This window comes from Coregonus clupeaformis, chromosome 36 (assembly GCF_020615455.1).
Source record: "Coregonus clupeaformis isolate EN_2021a chromosome 36, ASM2061545v1, whole genome shotgun sequence".
In the NCBI taxonomy this organism is placed as follows: domain Eukaryota; kingdom Metazoa; phylum Chordata; class Actinopteri; order Salmoniformes; family Salmonidae; genus Coregonus; species Coregonus clupeaformis.
In genome coordinates, this window is record NC_059227.1 from 34,874,629 (window position 1) to 34,900,264 (window position 25,636).

Below are 25,636 nucleotides of genomic sequence, written 5' to 3' on the forward strand. Positions count from 1 at the left end.
GACGACACCATTTTGTATACATCTGGCCCTTCATTGGACACTGTGTTAACAAACCTCCAAACGAGCTTCAATGCCATACAACAATCCTTCAGTAGCCTTCAACTGCTCTTAAACACTAGTAAAACTAAATGCATGCTTTTCAATCGAACGCTGCTAGCACCCGCCCACCCGACTAGAATCACCACTCTCGACGGGTCTGACCTAGAAGTATGTGGACAACTACAAATATCTAGGTGTCTGGTTAGACTGTAAACTCAACTTCCAGACTCACATAAAGAATCTCCAATCCAAAGTAAAATCTAGAATCGGCTTCCTATTTCGCAACAAAGCCTCCTTCACTCATGCTGCCAAACATGCCCTCGTAAAACTGACTATCCTACCGATCCTTGACTTCGCGATGTCATTTACAAAATAGCCTCCAACACTCTACTCAGCAAATTGGATGTAGTCTATCACAGTGCCATCCGTTTTGTCTCCAAAGCCCCATACACTACCCACCACTGTGACCTGTACGCTCTTGTTGGCTGGTCCTCACTACATGTTCGGTCGTCAAACCCACTGGCTCCAGGCCATCTATAAATCACTGCTAGGCAAATCCCCGCCTTATCTTAGCTCATTGGTCACCATAGCAGCACCCACCCGTAGTCTGCGCTCCAGCAGGTATATCTCTCTGGTCATTCCCAAAGCCAACACCTCCTTTGGCCGCCATTCCTTCCAGTTCTCTGCTGCCAATGACTGGAACGAATTGCAAAAATCTCTGAAGCTGGAGACTCTTATCTCCCTCAATAACTTTAAGCATCAGTTGTCAGAGCACCTTACCGATCACTGCACCTGTACACAGCCCATCTGAAATTAGCCCACCCAACTACCTCATCCCTATATTGTTATTTATTTTGCTCTTTGCACCCCAGTATCTCTATTTGCACATAATCTCTTGCACATCTAGCATTCCAGTGTTAATACTATTGTAATTATTCTGCACTATAGCCTATTTATTGCCTTACCTCCATAACTTGCTACATTTGCACACACTGTATATATAATTTCTGTTGTATTTCTGACTTTATGTTTTTTTTTTTTTTACCCCATATGTAACTCTGTGTTGTTTTTATTGCACTACTTTGCTTTATCTTGGCCAGGTCGCAGTTGTAAATGAGAACCTGTTCTCAACTGGCTTACCTGGTTAAATAAAGGTGAAAGAAAAAAAATTATATATATATATATATATATATCTGAGTGAGTGACTAACAAAATCAATGTGGGGCTCCTTGAGGTCAGGGCCCCTGGGCACGTGCCCTTCGTGCCTGGTTGGTAATTCACACACAAACCTTTGTTGTGAGTTTGCCCAATAACATTTTTGTTGAGCGAACTCACAATCCTATTGCAGCTGGCTGCCTTAGAATTGTACGTATTGATTTCTTACAGCGTATGTAGTGTGCTTCTTTTGACCAGGGCCCATAGGTGCAGTTTCGAAATGTGGTTGTGCATCAGCAGTTTTCCTCTTGTTATGTCAGTCACTGACAGTCACTCAATCAGCAAAAAAATAAATAGATTGGTAAGTTAGTCTAGCCAGCTATCTAAACTTGTAGTAATCATGGCCGCTTTAAAATGGCAAATTCTTCTCTCCGCCCCGTGGCAAAATGAGTAGAATTGCATGAAATGTGTTATAAAATAGCAACATTTTCTCTACACCCCATGGCAAAATGTGTAGAAATGCAGGAAATGTACTTAAAAACGTAAAAATGTTCTCTTCGCCGTCAAGAGGGGGCAAACTCACAATCCTATTGCAGCTGGCTGCCTTACAATTGTACATTGAATCAACATTATTATTCGTTTTTGTTTTTATAGTGCTGGCTATCTCCCTGTCCACCAGGGAATAGGCCTCTCTGCTGGGGTTAGGGAGATGGATGAGTCCCCTGGGTGACCAGAAAGAGCAGGATATGAACAATTGTGACATTCGATGTGTCCACGTTAAGAGGAAATTAGTTTGAGGATGGATTTTTAAGTGGCGCATGGAGGCTATAAATATACAGTGGGGAAAAAAAGTATTTAGTCAGCCACCAATTGTGCAAGTTCTCCCACTTAAAAAGATGAGAGAGGCCTGTAATTTTCATCATAGCTACACGTCAACTATGACAGACAAATTGAGACAAAAAATCCAGAAAATCACATTGTAGGATTTTTTATGAATTTATTTGCAAATTATGGTGGAAAATAAGTATTTGGTCACCTACAAACAAGCAAGATTTCTGGCTCTCACAGACCTGTAACTTCTTCTTTAAGAGGCTCCTCTGTCCTCCACTCGATTACCTGTATTAATGGCACCTGTTTGAACTTGTTATCAGTATAAAAGACACCTGTCCACAACCTCAAACAGTCACACTCCAAACTCCACTATGGCCAAGACCAAAGAGCTGTCAAAGGACACCAGAAACAAAATTGTAGACCTGCACCAGGCTGGGAAGACTGAATCTGCAATAGGTAAGCAGCTTGGTTTGAAGAAATCAACTGTGGGAGCAATTATTAAGAAATGGAAGACATACAAGACCACTGATAATCTCCCTCGATCTGGGGCTCCACGCAAGATCTCACACCGTGGGGTCAAAATGATCACAAGAACGGTGAGCAAAAATCCCAGAACCACACGGGGGACCTAGTGAATGACCTGCAGAGAGCTGGGACCAAAGTAACAAAGCCTACCATCAGTAACACACTACGCCGCCAGGGACTCAAATCCTGCAGTGCCAGACGTGTCCCCCTGCTTAAGCCAGTACATGTCCAGGCCCGTCTGAAGATTGCTAGAGTGCATTTGGATGATCCAGAAGAGGATTGGGAGAATGTCATATGGTCAGATGAAACCAAAATAGAACTTTTTGGTAAAAACTCAACTCGTCGTGTTTGGAGGACAAAGAATGCTGAGTTGCATCCAAAGAACACCATACCTAGTGTGAAGCATGGGGGTGGAAACATCATTCTTTGGGGCTGTTTTTCTGCAAAGGGACCAGGACGACTGATCCATGTAAAGGAAAGAATGAATGGGGCCATGTATCGTGAGATTTTGAGTGAAAACCTCCTTCCATCAGCAAGGGCATTGAAGATGAAACGTGGCTGGGTCTTCAGCATGATAATGATCCCAAACACACCGCCCGGGTAACGAAGGAGTGGCTTCGTAGAAGCATTTCAAGGTCCTGGAGTGGCCTAGCCAGTCTCCAGATCTCAACCCCATAGAAAATCTTTGGAGGGGAGTTGAAAGTCTGTGTTGCCCAGCGACAGCCCCAAAACATCACTGCTCTAGAGGAGATCTGCATGGAGGAATGGGCCAAAATATCAGCAACAGTGTGTGAAAACCTTGTGAAGACTTACAGAAAACGTTTGACCTGTGTCATTGCCAACAAAGGGTATATAACAAAGTATTGAGAAACTTTTGTTATTGACCAAATACTTATTTTCCACCATAATTTGCAAATAAATTCATTAAAAATCCTACAATGTGATTTTCTGAATTTTCTTTTCTCATTTTGTCTGTCATAGTTGACGTGTACCTATGATGAAAATTACAGGCCTCTCTCATCTTTTTAAGTGGGAGAACTTGCACAATTGGTGGCTGACTAAATACTTTTTTCCCCCACTGTATGTGTATGTCTGCATTTGTAAACAAGCCCAGTAACTTTTTGTGCTCTGAAGTGTGGGTATTTCCAGATATGTATGCCTGTGTGTGTGTGTGTCGGTTTGTGTGTGTGAGTGTGTGTGTGTCTATATGCCTGTATGCCTTTGTGCATGCCTGTGTGTGTGTGTGTGTGTGTGTGTGTGTGTGTGTGTGTGTGTGTGTGTGTGTGTGTGTGTGTGTGTTAAGCGCGTGTGTTTGGGGGCTGGTGGAGCTCTCCCAATTCCCTGGGTGAAGCTCTCCCAATGCACATTGAGGAATAGAGAATTAACATGTTTCATAGCGTTAACTTTACACTAATTTCAGAGCTGGAAACAAACCTTGGCCCATCTGTGGTCTGGTCTGGGCAAGTGGCTGCCTTGTTAAGAGATGGTTACCGCGCTGCAGCTGGACGAGATTTGATTCTGTTTCTAATGCCACGTGCGCACACACAAAGAGAGAGAAGGGACACTGGTGCATTGGGTTTGCAATGGACCCTCATTATCCCAAATGGAACATTGATAAGATCAAATTTACTGTGAAATGGCATCGCTGAGAGACCCTAATGGGAGCCACGAGTTTCCAGTGTGGCGGGAGGATGGAGGATGGGGACTGCGGTGCACATCGCAGGCTATTTTTCCAGTCCAGTCAGGAAAAAACGTTACCCCTTACCCAAACCCCCCTATACCCTCGTTCCCTTCTCTACCCCCATCAGGTCTCCAACATACCCACTGGGCCCAGTGGGGGAGACCATGGAGACAGAGGACAACTTAAATCACAGCTGTGGGTAACAAAGTAATCCACATATCATGAGGGATATGCTGATTTCCTCTTTGGGATGAATGTATATATATACGTGAGGGAACCGTGCAGATATATACAAGACAGAGGGCTGTCCTGTCTATGTTTTGGAAATGCAGATAATCTAAGAGTGCTGTAGGCAGTGGCGGTTTTACACGGAGGCCGGGGGAGGCCCGTGCCTCCCTGGAAATGTCCCTGGCCACCCCTGTGGCCCCCCCGTGCTGACCAAATAAAAAATTATGAATGTATAACTATTTTACACGCGAGCGCCAAAAGCGGAACTAATGCAACGCTCTACACGGCAACGTTCTACACGGGGGAAAATTAGAGTGGCGCACCCAAAAACTGTATCCTGCCATCTGCGAACGCGAACGCAGTTTCTCCACACTGAAACTGATAAAAACCTTCCTGCGGTCCACCACTAGTGATGAGAGACTCAGTGATCTTGGTGTCCTGAGCATAGAGTCCAGAAGGGCCAAGGCTCTGGATCTTGATGTATTTGTGGACCGTTTTGCCAGACAGCACAACCGCCGTATCCTGTTGCTGTAGTGTATCTATATGATATATACGCTAGTAGCGTATGAGTGCCGCTGTGAGGAAAAAGAGATATAATGAACAATAAAACAACAAGCTTGAGCTTCTTAAGACACGGTGGGTTTATCTGTTCTCAATACCACCGGTAAAATGAATGGAGTTAGTCTGGTGTCCACATGAAGTTACGTGTGTAGACAAAGAGTCTGGTGTCCATATGAAGTTACATGTGTAGACAGAGACAGTCTGGTGTCCATATGAAGTTACATGTGTAGACAGAGACAGTCTGGTTCCCATATGAAGTTACATGTGTAGACAAAGAGTCTGGTGTCCATATGAAGTTACATGTGTAGACAGAGACAGTCTGGTGCCCATATGAAGTTAAATGTGTAAACAAAGTCAGTCTGGTGTCCATATGAAGTTACATGTGTAGACAGAGACAGTCTGGTGCCCATATGAAGTTACATGTGTAGACAAAGAGTCTGGTGTCCATATGAAGTTACATGTGTAAACAGAGACGGTCTGGGGTCCATATGAAGTTAGATGTGTAGACAAAGACAGTCTGGTGTCCACATGAAGTTACATGTGTCTACTTAGATGAACCCACCGTGTCTTAAGAAGCTGAAGCTTGTTTTATTTTTCATTTTACATCATCTATCTTTTTTTTCCTCACAGTACCAGTAGTTCCACACACTACTAGAGTGTATGTATGTTTGTATGTATGTATATATATCCCACCAATCCTCTCTCAAGAGGTTTTCAAAAAGGGGCAAACTCATGTCTCAAGACCTGCTTCTGTTGGTTCCCCTCTCCTGCCTGTAACTTTCCATCCACATCCCCAAAGTTTTGTGGCCCATTATGACATCACTCCATTAAGTGATTGCTGCATGTACTGCTCTAAGGAAACACTTCTCTCTCTCTCTCTCTCTCTCTCTCTCTCTCTCTCTCTCTCTCTCGATAGATAGATAGATAGAGTTTATGATTTTATTCTTTTGAATTATCTCTGCCAAACATCTATGTACTACAAATCTTCAAGCTCCACAGATGTTTTATGGCATCCACTAAACCTCTTTAGATATTTGTAAATTATACAGTGTGATACCTTTCAACGAAAGTTTATTTTATTTTTTACCAACTATGATTTTTCCTTTTGAAAACAAGCAAAGCAAGAAAAAAAAGAAACAAAATCACTCCAATCATTGCACACTTGTGTCGTTCAGACTTTGCAGGTCCAGCTTTGACATGATGATCTAACTAACACTAATATTGTAACTAATATTGTAACTGAAATATGTATGATCCTATGATGAGCGATTGCTTACTTCCCTTTCACTCTTAAAAAATTACTGAAAAAAATGTGTATAAAAAGGTATATGTAGTATATGTTTGTTTAGTGAGCATTCATGCTGTCATTTTTCCTAATGTGAACTATGGTGGAAATGTGCTGTCCTAAATGGACTTGCCCATATATGTTGTAAAGCCTTTTTTGTACACCTGCTCATCAACTGACAGTGAAGTACACAAAGACACAGAACACACACACACACACACACAGACACCTGTAATATTCTTGTTTTCATGTTGTTGCTGATATCCATCAGTGTTGTTCATATTGCTACATTGTGTTGACATGATTGTTGCTTTTAAACGAATGTTAACTTAATGTTTATTGTCTGCATCCTATTGGACTACTGGATGTTAATGTGTAACACGTTTCCCTGTTTATGTGCTTTAGCAATACTGTATGTCAATATGGTCATGCTAGTAAAGCCTCTTTGAATTGAATTTCTTTTCTGATTTGGTTTATTTTACCTAAATGGATACAGGGTAGTGTGTTTTGTTTATAAATCACTCAGAAAGTTTTCTTTCTTAAAACAAAATGTGGAATCAACTGTCCACAGTAGTGGGGCTTCCATAAATAGGAAATGGCACATTGTTGTACCCTTTGTTGTATCCTGGAGTTTTGTTCACATTGAATATGAACCCTGTATTTGTACCCTGTACTTTTAAAAAAAAAATTATTTATTTATTTTTTCATTTTTATGGCACTATCTCTCTTGCATCTGCACTCTTGTACAAAATACGTGTTATAATAAATGTCATATGATTTTAAAGTAAAATAAAGTTTATAATCTTTGAATATCATGTGTTGCCAGTTTTTTTATGTGTGCCCCCCTGATTAAACACTGGCCCCTCCTTGGCCCCCCTAGTAAAATGTGTCTAGAACCGCCACTGGCTGTAGGCATAAACTTTACGTCTCATAGTTGAGAGAGGGCGCATATTATGAACTGTGTAGCTACCGACTGCATGAAAACATAGCTTGAAGCACTTCAATATGAGCAGCCAGTTTAACAGAATCTCTTTTTGGCTGTCGCACATTAAAGGGTAATATGTTCAAGTGAGAAATCAATTATGTATGACTAATTCATATTCAGGTCCTTTAAAGTCTGGCTCTTTGTTGCTTTCAGAGAGTCCCCACTGGGCTAATGCCAGCCCCTGAAATGACGTGAAACACTGAAACACTTCGCTCAGCTGTATGCACAGCAATTTGCTTTTCCCTGACGTCTGAAAAAAAAATGAGATGGTGTTTTGCCAAGAAAAATATTTGCCTTGTTTAATTTGGGTTAAGGCATGCTGCTCAGACAGCACCCTTCCCTTCCTCTCCATGTTGACTTTCAGCGTCATATACTCTATGACTCTCAATGGGTTCTTTCGTTCCCAAAATGTGGGCTTTCACCTACCTAGACCCAGACACGTGTTTTTGGCATAGCCAGCGCAAAAGACCAGCGCTCCACTCCAGTCTCAATTTCTATCAACATTGGGTAGAACATCTTGTATTGTCCATGATGTTAACAACAAGATAATGAACAACCACTGTTCTTCTATCAAGATGATTCCCAAAGAGAAATGTATAGATTCATATTACCATCCCCTCTTCGAGGTCAACAATAAACTCTTTATTATAAAGAACATTTAAACCCAATTATGTTTATTGGCCAGGGGCATTTTAATAGTTGAATAGTTCTGTCTGCCATAATTGAGTTTTACATGAGTGAAATAAGATGGTATCAGGGTTGTTCTCGTGCCTTATAATGCGCTATGTATAGAGGGTCTCCATTGTGGGATTACAAGGCCTCTTCATCCTCGGTACACCCAGTCTTAATGTTGTGCTTAGAGAAAAACAACAAAACCCAGGACAGCTAAGCCTATATCGCATTCTTCCATCGTGAAAAAGTGCCGGCTTGCATGAGAAAATAGGAGTTAATTAGGTAGAAAATCCACCGCACATTCCGCATGGCAGCAGTTCAGCCAGCTGAACACAGAGGGCCCTTCTTCTGCACTAGAACCACAAAGACATCAAGGCAGTTTACCACTGGATCTGGGCTGGATGAGGCTGCTGGGCTACGTGCCCATGATGACTACCTAGTGGAAAAATGAACCCACTATCCAGGGACTACACCTCTTGATGCATCTTATCCTCTTTATAAGTACCACTCAAAGTCATCTCGGACTGAGAAGGAGCTCTTAGAACCTCTCACGTAGGAGAACTTCAAGAACATATAAAGGATTTGGTCCCACACTGAAAATGTTCTGAAAGTGTTGCTACCATGCAACTCTGATCAACTCTACAACTCTGTTAAATGTTTTGATAAAATGTTGTCTTGTGTGCAGAGACCAGGTTGCTACTGTAAGTGAGGCTTCATTACTGTTCAGTCAGCAAACATTGGCAACAAGAGGCTAGTATGTAGAAGCAACTTAAACTGTACATGTCCAAAATCCACCGCTCAGCCTAACAAAGGTCCTGATGAAAACTCAGATGACACTCCTTTAAACTAGTTAATTACTGACTGTAGCAAAGGATACAGATGCATTCCTATTAAAAGGTGGCGATTAATCAATGTAATTATTTCACTGTTGGGGAATAATCTTTGATTCAACTCTTGTGAGTGAACTGTTACTCACAGACCTCTGTTTGTTATGTCAAACCTCTCCCAGCCACAACGTCTCTCGTCATTCATTCTACTGCTGACAAAAGCACCTGAGGCCTCATTTATATCATTTACACTAAATATCTGCGTGCGCCATTTCTGAAAATACTTATTTATAAATTTCGCACACGCCATAAATATGGATGTTTCCCGTTATAAATCAGACCTGTCGTAAAACTGCACTCGTGAACAAGCATTATAACTCTGCCTGAAAAACGCCCATCATTCACCTTTTATATATTTAGCTACCTGTTTTATTGTTATGAATAAGAGTGTCATCATATATTCCTGCACAAAGCTACTACTTGGCTTTTGCTTTCTTGCAATACAATACTTCAACCACTAGAAACACATTGTCTAAAGTTTGTGGGAGGATAAGCACATTTTTAAGTTTAGCTTTTATAAAGGGCAACTTTTGCATGAAAATTTGCGCGCACATGTTTTGGGGCATATTTTGTGCATACGCAACGTTTATAAATGAGATCCTTTGACTGCACCACACCATCCACTTAACTGTTCACTTGATCCTCCTTCTGTGTGCATATGATGGCAAGGTAATGAAGATGCTTGTTGCTTTGCAATGCCACCCTCTTCTCTTTTACTGATTTACAGAGCAAGAAATTCAGCAGGAAATTCACCTTCAGCCTCAAATAAGTGGCTGGAAATCCCCCCCCCCCAACGTTGGCTTTGTTGTGCTGCTGAAGCTGAGCGTGTGAGGGCCTTGGGCAGACTAAAGAGCACATAAAAGGCTAACTGGAGTCCTGGAGTGCAGCGGTAGGCAGAGCAAACACAGCACACCACCACAGGAAGGCTGGGGCACAAAGAGAGCGCTGTCATGGAAACCCAAAGCCCATAGTGACTAACCACTCCACTGCCTTGGCTTTATCCATCTGTAGGTACACTGCATCTGCACACACACAGACTTTTATTTGGATGCCGCTAGATTAGAGGGTAGACTTTTTCTGGAGGGTGTTCTTAGGAAAGAATGTATATGATGATGTGGATTAGTCAAGGATTTATGCTGAGAAAATAAATGATGTTTTTGTGCTTAGAAGTCTGGTGCCAGCTCTACTTTACTAAAGCAAATGTTGCCTTAGCGAATTGGTCGATGTTATCTCCTGATTGCAGCCAATTGGACCCAGTGTTTGACTTCAATTGAGCGTGAGCACAGACGATTTATATCTGGTTATCTGGGAGCAAACCTGGCTGGCCAAGCGTTGGTCAGGTCTGGTTATTGACGTCGGTTGGTTCACCTGATTATTGTTGTCAGTATGTAAGCATATGTCGGTCTAGCATAGCTACTGGAATGTTGCATGGGGTCCAATATCCCCCTCTTTGACTGGTGTCCAAGACCAGGGACTGGCTCTTTGTTTGCTTTGGGTTTTCTGACTGGGTTCAGCTGTCAACAAGGGACCAGGGAGTAAACAGTTTGGTTTCCAACTTCTAGCGTGTGTCAGAGAACGCAACAATTATATCAATCAGGGATTCTTCTGCCATTGAAATCCTTGGGCGGGCCGCCTAAGCTTTTTTTCAGGTCACCTAAGTCCCAAACATTTTGAAATACATTTTTGGGATAGAAAAACACTTTCAGTGTAAATTTAAACGACTAAACCAGATATAAAGTATGTAGAAAAGATAATGGACCTAGATATTTTAGCTCAGGGAGAATTCAAAATTCCAAAAACAATGAATTTAGCAGCATATATTTTGTTATTATGGTTGAGCAAAAGAACACAGCATTAGCCATGGCAAAACGCATAGAATTACAGGAAATGTGCTTTTAAAATGCAAAATCTTTTCTCAGCTCCATGGTAGAATATGTAGCATCGCAGGAAATTTGCTTTAAAACTGCAACGTTTTCACTCAGCTGCATGGTAAAATGTTTAGAATTACGCCCCTCCTGCCATGCCCACCACCTAAGACCCTTTTTGATCCAGAAAAAATCCTGGTCAATGTTTGCTATTCTTGTGTAAAAATTGAACCTCAGGTTTTTTTGTTATGTCTACTTTCTTCCACCAGACCAAATAAATATTATGTGACCCAAAGGCAAGAAGTTTCTCTGCAAAGTTACGATAGCTTTGACCACAAGTTGTCCAACATCCTTACAAGAGGTTTGTTTTCATGTGGTCGAAAGAAATACGGTTGGACAATGGCCATACTGTCATGGCTGTCATGGAGACTTCAATAAAAGTGTTCTGAATTGCCATTATCTCAGAGGGACACACATGAAGACTTTCTCTTCTTTGCTCATTTGACAGCAGTCTTTATGGCCAAGAAGTCACCATCTCAATGGCCATATGGTCAACGACCAGCTATTACAGCCTTATTATACACTGAACAAAAATATAAATGCAACATGTAAAGTGTTAGTCCCATGTTTAATGAGCTGAAATAAAAGATCCCCGAAATGTTCCATACACACAAAAATATTATTTCTCTCAAATTTTGTGCACAAATTTGTTTACATCCCTGTTAGTGATCATTTTAGCCTTTGTCAAGATAATCCATCCACCTGATAGATGTGGAATATCAAGAAGCTGATTAAACAGCATAATCAATACACAGGTGCAGCTTGTGCTGTCGACAATAAAAGGCCACTCTAAAATGTGCAGTTTTGTCACACAACACAATGCCACAGATGTCTCAAGTTTTGAGGGAGTGTGCAATTGTCATGATGACTGTAGGAATGTCCACCAGAGCTTGCTGAGGAGTATTTCCGTCTGTGGGGAAAAACTAATTCTGATTGGCTGGGCCTGGCTCCCCATTGGGTGGGCCTGGCTCCCAAGTTGGTGGGCCTATGCCCTCCCAGGCCCACCCATGGCTGCACCCCTGCCCAGTCATGTGAAATCCATAGATTAGGGCCAAATGCATTTATTTCAATTGACTGATTTCCTTATTTTAACTTTAACAGCAAAATCTTTGAAATTGTTGCATGTTGTGTTTATATATTTGTTCAGTATAGACAGACCAGGGGCTTTATGTACAGTGGCTTGCGAAGGTATTCACCCCCCTTGGCATTTTTCCTATTTTGTTGCCTTACAACCTGGAATTAAAATGGATTTTTGGGGGTTTGTATCATTTGATTTACACAACATGCCTACCACTTTGAAGATGCAAAATAATTTTTTTTGTGAAACAAACAAGAAATAAGACAAGAAAACAGAAAACTTGAGCGTGCATCACTATTCAACCCCCCAAAAAAAAAGTCAATACTTCTGTAGAGCCACCTTTTGCAGCAATTACAGCTGCAAGTCTCTTGGGGTATGTCTCTATAAGCTTGGCACATCTAGCAACTGGGATTTTTGCCCATTCTTCAAGGCAAAACTACTCCATCTCCTTCAAGTTGGATGGGTTCTGCTGGTGTACAGCAATCTTTAAGTCATACCACAGATTCTCAATTGGATTGAGGTCTAGGCCATTCCAAGACATTTCAATGTTTCCCCTTAAACCACTCAAGTGTTGCTTTAGCAGTATGCGTAGGGTCATCGTCCTGCTGGAAGCTGAACCTCTGTACCAGTCTCAAATCTCTGGAAGACTGAAACAGGTTTCCGTCAAGAATTTCCCTGTATTTAGCGCCATCCATCATTCCTTCAATTCTGACCAGTTTCCCAGTCCCTGCTGATGAAAAACATCCCCACAGCATGATGCTGCCACCACCATGATTCACTGTGGGGATGGTGTTCTCGGGGTGATGAGAGGTGTTGGGTTTGCGCCAGACACAGCGTTTTCCTTGATGGCCAAAAAGCTCAATTTTAGTCTCATCTGACCAGAGTACCTTCTTCCATATGTTTGGGGAGTCTCCCACATGCCTTCTGGACACTCTTCCGTAAAGCCCAGCTCTGTGGAGTGTACAGCTTAAAGTGGTCCTATGGACAGATACTCCAATCTCTCGCTATGGAGCTTTGCAGCTCCTTCAGGGTTATCTTTGGTCTCTTTGTTGCCTCTCTGATTAATGCCCTCCTTGCCTGGTCTGTGAGTTTTGGTGGGCGGCCCTCTCTCTTGCAGGTTTGTTGTGGTGCAATATTCTTTCAATTTTTTTATAATGAATTTAATGGTGCTCCGTGGGATGTTCAAAGTTTCTGATATTTTTTTTATAACCCAACCCTGATCTGTTACTTCTCCACAACTTTGTCCCTGACCTGTTTGGAGAGCTCCTTGGTCTTCATGGTGCCGCTTGCTTGGTGGTGCCCCTTGCTTAGTGGTGTTACGGACTCTGGGGCCTTTCAGAACAGGTGTATATATACTGAGATCATGTGACACTTAAATTGCACACAGGTGGACTTTATTTAACTAATTATGTGACTTCTGAAGGTAATTGGTTGCACCAGATCTTATTTAGGGGGTTCATAGCAAAGGGGATGAATACATATGCACGCACCACTTTTCCATTATTTATTTTTTCGAATTTTTTGAAACAAGTTATTATTTTCATTTCACTTCACCAATTTGGACTATTTTGTGTATGTCCATTACATGCACAAATGAAAATTCAGGCTGTAAGGGCGTCGATTTCCTCTTTAACTAGATTTAATGGCGAGACTCCTAAAGAAAAACTGGGAAAATATGCGTACTGTCTTAATAAAGCAACATTTTCCACCACAATGCTAATGATACTTCCTGATGTTCGGTCAATCAGGTTGCAGCAGTCTGTTGTTTACCCCTGGCTAAACGCTATCTGCGGTCCTCTGTAGCTCAACTGGTAGAGCACGGCGCTTGTAACGCCAAGGTAGTGGGTTCGATCCCCGGGACCACCCATACACAAAAATGTATGCACGCATGACTGTAAGTCGCTTTGGATAAAAGCGTCTGCTAAATGGCATATTATTATTATTTATAAGGAAGTAGCATTAGCTACTAGCATGGTGGTAGAACATTTAGTTTTATTTAAGACGTAAGCATATTTTTCCAGTTTTTTTCCTGCCGGCTCGCCATTAAAGCAAGTTAAGGAGTAAAACGACGCCCTTGCAGCCTGAATGGAAGATGTTTTATGTACGAGCCGGGGACACGAGTAGCCAGCCGGCTGCACAAAGGCGTCCGCATGCTTCCCAGCCGAAAAAGTTCGGAAGAGTTTGTGCATATATTATGACATTTTGTGACGTTTTTGTTCATTTTGGACTTCGGTGAGGGTTTTTTCGGCTGTTGGGACACACCATTTATTTTCTGGAGGCAAGCCGAAGTCTGCGCCCCTTCGTCGGTGACTGGTCAACAGTAGGGATTATTAAATAATGTATTTGTTGTCATTCAATGAGAGACGATTCGTTTTCGTGCACATTTTTTCATTGAGAAATACTGCACCAAACATTTTAGCTAGACGTAAAATTGCAAAAACATATAAAGTCATGACAGAATTCTTGAGTTAGTTTAGATGAATTCTGACTATTTTGAGGAAGTGTATACTGGCTACAGAGTCTTTTTTCTCGTTTTTCAAGCGAAGGTATTTTAAGGGAGTTTGCGAGCATACTCGTTCGGTTCGACCTAAGCATGCCTGCCGAACTGAAGCATGCTGACGCCTTAAGAGTCCAGTTGGACGCAGATGACAAACAACATAATTGGAATAATAGTGACATCTGCCGCTGGTTGTGCTAATTTATGTGTCATAGAAATGCGTTTGTATCGTTTGCTACAGTTTCTAATTATCTTTTTTGTGAGCATAAACGATCTGAGTATAGTTGTAATGGCATCATAACAGGTCATATTTATTGCATCCATTCAGACTGTCAGACTCATGGGACACTGTCCAAAAACCACAGTAAGACGAGCCACAGTTATTCATAGTAAGTCTTGGTTTGGCCCCTACAATTACATCCAGATCACCCACCACGGCCACCAGTGCGGCTATGCCGTCTCCTCTGCTCTCTGCTCACACACAATACACATCGATGTCGATTAACATAGAGGTGCTACAAAATAATCTTCCAGAGTCTCATCGTTGTATGACCATTTTATGATTCTCACTAAGTATTTAACAGTAGTACGACTTTTACTCAATTAATCCCTCCATAAATGATTAATAAACAGATGTCAAGTGAGCCTTACAACAAGAACAGTCACATGCAAGACAAACGCACCTTGACATGTCATACCACGGTGAAGTAGCTCGAGGAGTAAACACTTTTGGGGAAATGTTGATACATTTAATTCGAACTCCTTTATTTGACCCACAAACGTGAGAAGATGGCTATGCTGCTAATTTGTGGATACTATTCGACAATTGAGTGAGAACAATAAAAATACTTCTAGGCTAAGCAACAAGGTGTCCGAAAACAAATTCCGGAGTGACAATACAATTGTTATCTGATCAATTTTCCTACGCTGAAACAATAAAATCAAGATAATTTACCAATAGTTAAACTCACCCGTTTTTAACCCACGGTAGCCTAAATCCGGAGGTTGCACGGTCGGCAACAATTGCAGTTACTCCATAATTTCTGCATGAATTCCAGATCTTCCAATGACACAAAACTTTACTGTAGTCCTAATCAACAAAACTATTGACTGTTCGATCTAAACACCTCCCGGAAATTAAAATGCTGTCCAAGCAATGAACAGTAGCCTAGCCTATCCTGTCCTTCTACAAATGTACAATAGTATGCTCATTAATACATTGAGGGCGGAGTACCTCAACCATAGTAGTTGTATGGGTGGAAACCACACCCCCGCCAGCGGGACGGGATGCGCTCTTCATTTTTCTAGGGAGCATGAACATGCCATACGAATTTGCATAGGAATTGTAACATCAAGAACATATCGTTTCTCTAATTCATATATGCCTCATTCTTAACCCTTCACTCTTTTCCATGGTGTGGAACCCTGTTCCCACAAACTGACATAGTCCTAATTTGTCTTCATTACCTCTTCCAAAAGTTCCCTTAAGAAAAAGATTGCAGTCAGAGTGCAGTATAACTGTAGTATGCTGCAAATACTACATCCAAAATAAGTTTTTTTTACTGCACTAATTTTGCAGTGTGACTGCAGTTAGTGCAGTATAACTGCAGTTCAATTGCAGTACACTACAGTTATTCTGCAGTTATTGGATCCTAAATACCACAGTCGACTGCAGTTACCACTTTCAAAACTGGAATATTTTTTTGTAAGGGTTACTATGTGTGAGGAGAAGCTTCAAGAATTGTCCATATCTTCACTAGGCTACATAAATGTGCACATGATTGTACATAGTGTTCTTATTAATGTGTAACTCTTTAAGTACAGCATAGCAAGTTACAATACTCGAATAATTACACGGTAATAATAAAGTAAACTGTAATCTAAAGCCATTAAAGTGTGACCAAGTGGACCCTACACTCTTAGAAAAAAGGATTCCCCATAGGATATTTATTTGGGGGTTCCAAGTAGAACCCTTTTTGCTTTCAGGTAGAACTCTTTTTGGTTCCTGTCACGATTCAGACAGACGACCAGAGGACCACAATTGCGTCACACCAGAAAGTTTATTAAACTTAAGGGAAAAGGGAAGTAGGGAGTGAATGAAGGCTCCAGGGGTAACAGGATCCCGTCCAATGCGCTGGGTCTGTCCCCCCAGTGGCAGCGATAGCTCCTATGAAGCCGGTGGTGGGTGGTCCAGAAGTCCTGGGGGGGAGACACAGACACAACAGGCGGGAATGAAACCAGGCAGCAGTACAGTTCAAGGGAAATCCAAAATACGTAGTCGCAAGGCAGAAGGCTGGTCAGATTACCGGGATTGAAGAGTAGTCAGGAGTCGTAATGGCAGAAGCAGGTCTGGATCTCCTGAGGCAGAAGAGTATCCAAAAACAGGCAGGTCGAGGTCACAAAACCAGGGTGAGCCAGAAGCGCGAGCAAACAGGTTCCGGTGTGAGCTTTGCAGACGATCTGACCCGGAGGCTGAAAGACAGGGCCTTAAATACTGGGAAGAGGTTAGTGGGTAATGCAGCGCAGCTGGCAGAGTAATTAGAGCCGAGCAGAGCAGGGACAGGTGGAGCTAGTTAGGCTGAGTAGAGAGAGGGAGGTGAGCAGAGTGGAAGATAGTGAAACCAATTAAGGTGGTAACCCGGGTGGAGTGAGAGGGCTCATGACAGAACCCCCCAGGGGACGGCCCCCAGAAGTCCCAAGAGCAACACCACGCCGGGGCGGGAGGAGGGGAGCCGGAGGAGGCTGAACTCCTCCGAACGGTCCGAGTGAACGTCCTCATCCTCGGAGGAAGCCGGAGGGCCGTGGTCGGGAGATGGGACAGGTCCCGAGACAGGATCAGGCACAGGACAGGAAGCCGGCGGGCCGACGGTTAGGGGACCCCTCTGGGGCGGCCCCTACGGATTGCAGGTTGATCAGGATGCCGTTGGTGGAAAGCGGTGATGAGAGTCCTATCCACAATCCGACTAGCTGGCACCCAGGTCCTTTCCTCAGGTCCATAGCCCTCCCAGTCAATGAGGTACTGGAGACCCCCTACCCCTCCGTCTGGACCGCGGCGCGGGACGGTGTAAACCAGACCACCATCGGCGAGCCGTGGAGGAGGAGGACCAGGCGCAGCAGGGACCAGCGGACTCTCATGGATGGGCTTAATCTTAGACACACCATGGAAAGTGGGGTGCACCCTCAGGGAATTAGGCAGTTGGAGCCGGACAGCAGTTGGGCTAATCACTCTTATGATAGGGAATGGGCCAATGAACCGAGGTGCCAGCTTCTGCGACTCCACCCTGAGTGGCAGGTTCTTCGATGACAACCACACCCTTTGACCAACATGGTAGGTGGGAGCAGGAATTCTCCGACGGTTGGCCCGGTAGTGTAGCTGGCAACGGACCTGAGGAGTGTGGCTCGGGCTTGTGACCAGGTCGGCGACATCGACGGGCAAAGCAAGTGCAGATGGGCAAGTAACCTCCTCCTCCTGGCTGGCAAATAGAGGAGGCTGGTATCCATAAACACATTGGAAAGGGGGGACATACCGATGGCAGAGCAGGTCAGAGAATTGTGTGCGTACTCCACCCATGTCAATTGCTGCGACCAGGAGTGGGGGTTGCGTGAAGTCATGCATCGCAGTGCCTTCTCGAGCTCCTGATTAGCCCGCTCTGACTGCCCATTGGATTGGGGATGGAATCCGAAGTCAGACTGACTGTGGCTCCCAGCAGGTGACAGAACTCCTTCCAAAAGCGGAGAGAATTGTGGACCACGGTCAGAAACAACATCCCTTGGCAGTCCGTGGATCCGAAGACGTGTTCCAGGACCACCTGGGCGGTCTCCTTGGCGGTTGGGAGCTTGGGGAGGGGAATGAAGTGTGCCATCTTGCTGAAACGGTCAACGATGGTGAGAATGACCGGTCATGCCACTTGAAGGGGGGCAGCCCCGGTGACAAAGTCAAGGGCGATGTGAGACCAGGGGCGTCTGGGCACAGGCAGGGCTGCAGCAATCCGGCTGGGGGCTGGCAGGACGACTTGTGTTGGTTGCAGATGGGGCAGGCTTGGACGAATCCCGTACATCCTTCCTCAGAGAGGGGGCCACCAGAACCTCTGAGCGAGCAGGTTGTAAGTGCTGGTGGAGCCAGGGGTGACAAGCTAGGCGGGAGTCATGTCCCCACTGAATGACCTGGGACCTCAGGTCTTCGGGGACAAAAAGGCGGTCAGCTGGGCAAGTACTGGAACCTGGCTGGTTACGGAGAGCCTCCAGCACCTGTTCCTCAACAGCCCAGGTCAGAGCTGCAACGATGCAGGGACTTGGCAGAATCGACACAGGGTCCTTGGAGGGTGTCATCCTTCTGGAATTGACGGAGAGGGCGTCTGGCTTGGTGTTGCGTGATCCAGGCCGGTATGACAGAGTGAAATTAAACCTGGTGAAGAACAGGGCCCAGCGGGACTGCCTGGAGTTCAACCGTTTGGCCGTGCGGATGTACTCCAAAGTTCTTATGATCGGTCCAAACGAGAAATGGAATGGTGGACCCCTCCAGCCAGTGACGCCACTCCTCCAAGGCAAGCTTCACAGCCAGCAGCTCACGGTTCCCTATGTCGTAATTGCACTCAGAGGGGGACAACCGACGTGAGAAAAAGGCACAGGGATGGAGCTTCCCTATCCTCCGCAGCCCACTGAGAAATCACACACCAACTCCCACATCCGGCGTCCACCTCCACAATGAATTGCCGGTCCACATCAGGCATCTGGGGGATGGGAGCAGAGGTGAACCTCACCTTGAGGGTACTGAAGGCTTTGTCGGCTGCTGGGGTCCAGGTGAAGGGGTTGCTGGGTGCTGGTTAGAGCAGTGAGAGGGGCAGCAACGGTACTGTAGTTCCGGATAAACTTCCTATAGAAGTTAGCAAACCCCAGAAACTGTTGCAGCTTCTTTCTGTTCTCCGGAACTGGCCATGAAGTGACTGCTGATACTTTGGCAGGATCCATTTGGATACTTCCTTCTGCCACTATGTACCCCAGGGAAGGCCACTGTCTTGACGTGAAACTCACATTTCTCTGCCTTGGCGTAGAGGGAATTCTCCAGAAGACGATGAAGGACTTGCTGGACATGGCGGGTGTGTTCAGACAGGTTTCTGGAGTAAATTAAGATGTCATCCAGGTAAACGAAGACAAACTTTTTTAACATGTCCCGCAGTACATCATTCACTAGAGCCTGGAACACAGCAGGGAGCATTGGTGAGGCCAAAAGGCATAACCAGATACTCGTAGGGCCTGTTGGTGTATTGAATGCGGTTTTCCATTCATCTCCCTCCCGGATCCGCACTAGGTGGTAAGCGTTTCTGAGATCCAACTTGGTAAAAACAGTGGCTCCCTGGAGCAACTCAAAGCAGAGGTGAGCAGAGGCAGAGGGTACCGTTTTTTTCACTGTGATGTCAAATTGAGTCCCCTGTGTCGATGCAGGGCGAAGAGATCCGTCCTTCTTCCCCACAAAGAAGAAGCCAGCACCAGCAGGAGATGAAGATGAACGGATTAATCCTGTGGACAGAGAGCCATTGATGTAGTCCTCCATGGACTTTCTTTCGGGAGCAGACAACGAATAAAGACGACCCCTTGGAGGAGCTGTTCCAGGGAGGAGGTCGATGGCACAGTCGTGACGGTCGGTGAGGGGGCAGAGATGTGGCTCTTTGCTTTGTTAAACACCTCTCTGAGACCATGGTAGCATTCTGGGACATTGGAGAGGTCAGGAGCGGAGTTAGTAGGTACTGGCCGAGGGTAGTCTGGCAGCAAGCAGGCAGGTTCGGTGGCAGTCCTCTCTCCCCCACTCCCTGATCACCCGGTCACCCAGTCGAGCTGAGGTTGTGCCGGGCGGAGCCATGGGTAACCCAGGATGAGGGGTTGGCCTGGAGAGGGAGCAGGTGAAACTGGGATAGTTTCTTGATGGTTTCGGACAGACCCATCGAGACCGGGGCCGTGACATGAGTGACCGATCCGAGTAAGTGTCCGTCCAGTGCCCGGGCAGGAATAGGAGGTGTCAAAACGGAGGTTCTCCAGTCCCAGTTGGCGTGCCAGCTTGATGTCCATTATGTTGGCTTCGGCGCCAGAATCCACCAGAGCAGCCAGGGTGTGAGTTGAGTCAGAGAGCGGAGGTGAACTTGCAGCAGGGGTTTGCGGTCGGAGGACTGGGATGGTCATTGAACTCAACCGGACTCCCCCTACGCCCGGTGAGCTTCGGCCCTTTAAAGGGCAGGTTACCACACGATGTCCATCACCTCCACAATAGAGGCAGAGGTTTGAGGTGAGCGGCGCTGGCGCTCTGCAGGAGTGAGGGAGGCTCGCCCAATCTCCATAGGCTCAGACTGATCAAGCTGACCTGGGTGAGTGGCAGTAGATGACAGGAGCCCAGTCGGATCTCTCCGAATGCCGGTAGTAGGTGGACCTTGGCGCCCCCTCTCACGAGCGACGGGTCTGTATCCTTCTGTCGATCCTGACAGTCAGTGCGATGGCTTCATCAAGAGTGGAAGGCAGTTCATGGGGAGACCAACTCGCCCCTTGATATAGTCAGCCAAACTATGGAAGAACGCTGGCCCACCAACGATGGTGTGTTCCAAGAACTTCGTCTAGCCAGGGTTCGGAAGTCGATGGAATGGTCTGCGACTGTACGTCTGCCTTGTCGAATACTGAACAGTTCACGAGACGCCTCTGCGGTGGGTGAATCCAGGTCAAACACCTTCAGCATCTCCTCAGCAAACAGGTCGAAGGTTGCACATGCGGGGGTTTGACGTTCGAACTCTGCTGTTCCCCAGAGTCGAGCTCGAGCCCGTCAGGTGAGTGATGGCATACCCAACTTTAGCCCCCTCCGTGGCGAAGGTCCTTGGCTGCAAGGAGAACTGAAGTCGGCAGCTAGTCAGGAATGGCCGGACCTGGGTTGAATCGCCGTTGAACCGCTCAGGGTTTCCAATCTTGGGTTCCGGAGCAGCGGCTGCAATGACCGGGGCAGGTAACTCGGGGGCTGGGCTGGTGGGCAGACTGGCTGGGGTAAGGTTGGTGAGGAGTTGAATGATCATGGCGAGTTGTTGTTGCTGCTGCTGGAACTGCTGCTCATGCTCATCGGTTTCCATGTCGGGGAAAGTGTGCGCTGAGTCCATAATGGTCAGATCGTACTGTCACGATTCAGACAGACGACCAGAGGACCACAATTGCGTCACACCAGAAAGTTTATTAAACTTAAGGGAAAAGGGAAGTAGGGAGTGAATGAAGGCTCCAGGGGTAACAGGGATCCCGTCCAATGCGCTGGGTCTGTGCCCCCCCCAGTGGCAGCGATGCGTCCTATGAAGCCGGTGGTGGGTGGTCCAGAAGTCCTGGGGGGGGGGAGACACAGACACAACAGGGCGGAATGAAACCAGGCAGCAGTACAGTTCAAGGGAAATCCAAAATACGTAGTAGCAAGGCAGAAGGCTGGTCAGAGTTACCGGGATTGAAGAGTAGTCAGGAGTCGTAATGGCAGAAGCAGGTCTGGATCTCCTGAGGCAGAAGAGTATCCAAAAAACAGGCAGGTCCGGGGTCACAAAACCAGGGTGAGCCAGAAGCGCGAGCAAACAGGTTCCGGGTGTGAGCTTTGCAGACGATCTGACCCCGGAGAGCTGAAAGACAGGGCCTTAAATACTGGGAGAGGTTAGTGGGTAATGCAGCGCAGCTGGCAGAGTAATTAGAGCCGAGCAGAGCAGGGACAGGTGGAGCTAGTTAGGCTGAGTAGAGAGAGGGAGGTGAGCAGAGTGGAAGATAGTGGAAACCAATTAAGGTGGTAACCCGGTGGAGTGAGAGGGCTCATGACAGTTCCATGTAGAACACTCTGTGGAAAGGGTTCTACATGGAACCGAAAAGGGTTCTACCTGGAACCAAAAGGGTTTTACCTGGAACCAAAATGAGTTCTTCAAAGGGTTCTCCTATGGCAGGGTTCTTCAATCCTGGTCCTGGAGGGCCGAAACACTTCTGTTTTTTATTTCTACCTGGTAGTTAATTGCACTCACCTGGTTTTCCCAGGTCTGAATTAGCCCCTGATTAGAAGGAGAGGATGAAAAACAGAGGTGTTTCGGCCCTCCAGGACCAGGATTGAAGAACCCTGTCCTATGGGGACAGCTGAAGAACCCTTTTAGGTTCTAGATAGCACCTTTTTTTCTAAGTGTGTAGAACTGAGTTACCCAAATCAAGTGTTACATAGGGATGTATTCATTTGGTCCTGGCTAAGAAAAGCAGGGGAAGTCCACACTAGCCTTGTAAACACAAATTAAGTCATGAACTGTTCTGCTAACCAGGGAAGCCTGATCTCAATTAGGGCTTTCTCCTCACAACAGTTCCTTTCAACAAAACATACACAGAGAAGGCAACTATAATCATTTTGACTGAGTTCTCGTCAATTCTGGGCACACACTTTGATCTGTCAAGTGAGCCTTGATTTGTCCAACACATTTCCTGTTTTTACCATGAAGAGGAAGGGAATATATGGAACCATGATTGACGACTCAAAACAGAGGACTGGAAGTTTTTTATTGGCAGTATTTATTGGCAGTATTTAAATAAATGTTTTCATTTTCAACATTTTACAATGTCCATCTCCCCAACAACACTCCATCTATCTCAAATAAAATCAAATTTTATTGGCCACATGCAACGAATACAACAGGTGTAGACATTAGAGTGAAATGCTTACTTACAGCCCTTAACCAACAATGCATTTATTTTTTAATAAAAAAAGTAAAATAAAACAACAACAAAAAAGTGTTGAGAAAAAAAGAACAGAAGTAAAATAAAATAACCGTAGGGAGGCTATATACAGTGGGGAGAACAAGTATTTGATACACTGCCGATTTTGCAGGTTTTCCTACTTACAAAGCATGTAGAGGTCTGTAATTTTTATCATAGGTACACTTCAACTGTGAGAGACGGAATCTAAAACAAAAATCCAGAAAATCATATTGTATGAATTTTAAATAATTAATTTGCATTTTATTGCATGACATAAGTATTTGATCACCTACCAACCAGTAAGAATTCCGGCTCTCACAGACCTGTTCGTTTTTCTTTAAGAAGCCCTCCTGTTCTCCACTCATTACCTGTATTAACTGCACCTGTTTGAACTCGTTACCTGTATAAAAGAGACCTGTCCACACACTCAATCAAACAGACTCCAACCTCTCCACAATGGCCAAGACCAGAGAGCTGTGTAAGGACATCAGGGATAAAATTGTAGACCTGCACAAGGCTGGGATGGGCTACAGGACAATAGGCAAGCAGCTTGGTGAGAAGGCAACAACTGTTGGCGCAATTATTAGAAAATGGAAGAAGTTCAAGATGATGGTTCAATCACCCTCGGTAGCGCCTCCATGCTCGGTCTGGGGCTCCATGCAAGATCTCACCTCGTGGGGCATCAATGATCATGAGGAAGGTGAGGGATCAGCCCAGAGCTACACGACAGGACCTGGTCAATGACCTGAAGAGAGCTGGGACCACAGTTTCAAAGAAAACCATTAGTAACACACTACGCCGTCATGGATTAAAATCCTGCAGCGCACGCAAGGTCCCCCTGCTCAAGCCAGCGCATGTCCAGGCCCGTCTGAAGTTTGCCAATGACCATCTGGAAGATCCAGAAGAGGAATGGGAGAAGGTCATGTGGTCTGATGAGACAAAAATAGAGCTTTTTGGTCTAAACTCCACTCGCCTTGTTTGGAGGAAGAAGATGAGTACAACCCCAAGAACACCATCCCAACCGTGAAGCATGGAGGTGGAAACATCATTCTTTGGGGATGCTTTTCTGCAAAGGGGACAGGGACGACTGCACCGTGACTGAGGGGAGGATGGATGGGGCCATGTATCGCGAGATCTTGGCCAACAACCTCCTTCCCTCAGTAAGAGCATTGAAGATGGATCGTGGCTGGGTCTTCCAGCATGACAACGACCCGAACCACACAGCCAGGGCAACTAAGGAGTGGCTCCGTAGAAGCATCTCAAGGTCCTGGAGTGGCCTAGCCAATCTCCAGACCTGAACCCAATAGAACATCTTTGGAGGGAGCTGAAAGTCCGTGTTGCCCCGAAACCTGAAGGATCTGGAGAAGGTCTGTATGGAGGAGTGGGCCAAAATCCCTGCTGCGGTGTGTGCAAACCTGGTCAAGACCTACAGGAAACGTATGATCTCTGTAATTGCAAACAAAGGTTTCTGTACCAAATATTATGTTCTGCTTTTCTGATGTATCAAATACTTATTTCATGCAATAAAATGCAAATTAATTACTTACAAATCATACAATGTGATTTTTTGGATTTTTGTTTTAGATTCCGTCTCTCACAGTTGAAGTGTACCTATGATAAAAATTACAGACCTCTACATGCTTTGTAAGTAGGAAAACCTGCAAAATCAGCAGTGTATCAAATACTTGTTCTCCCCACTGTATACAGGGGGGTACCGGTGCAGAGTCAATGTGCGGGGGCACCGGCTAGTTGAGGTAGTTGAGGTAATATGTACATGTGGGTAGAGTTAAAGTGACTATGCATAAATCATTAATAGAGTAGCAGCAGCGTAAAAAGATGAGGGGGGTGGGGGTGGGGGGCAGTGCAAATAGTTTTGGTAGCCATGATTAGCTGTTCAGGAGTCTTATGGCTTGGGGATAAAAGCTGTTGAGAAGTCTTTTGGACCTAGACTTGGCACTCCGGTACCGCTTGCCGTGCGGTAGCAGAGAGAACAGTCTATGACTAGGGTGGCTGGAGTCTTTGACAATTTTGAGGGCCTTCCTCTGACACCGCCTGGTATAGAGGTCCTGGATGGCAGGAAGCTTGGCCCCAGTGATGTACTGGGCCGTACGCACTACCCTCTGTAGTGCCTTGCGGTTGGAGGCCGAGCAGTTGCCATACCAGGCGGTGATGCAACCAGTCAGGAAGCTCTCGATGGTGCAGCTGTATAATTTTTAGAGGATCTGAGGACCCATGCCAAATCTTTTCAGTCTCCTGAAGGGGAATTGGCTTTGTCGTGCCCTCTTCACGACTGTCTTAGTGGTTTTTTTTTGGTGGGGGGGGGGGGTGTAGATCAGCTTAATATTGCAGATAGATTGTAACTTCCATCAATGTAATTGTCTGCATCACTTCCAATCCCCCATGTTTTTTTAAATATATTAACATATACATACATATATATATACATATACATAAATATACATATATACACACATACATACATATACACACATACATACATATACACACATACATATATATATATATATATATATATATATATATATATATATATATATATATA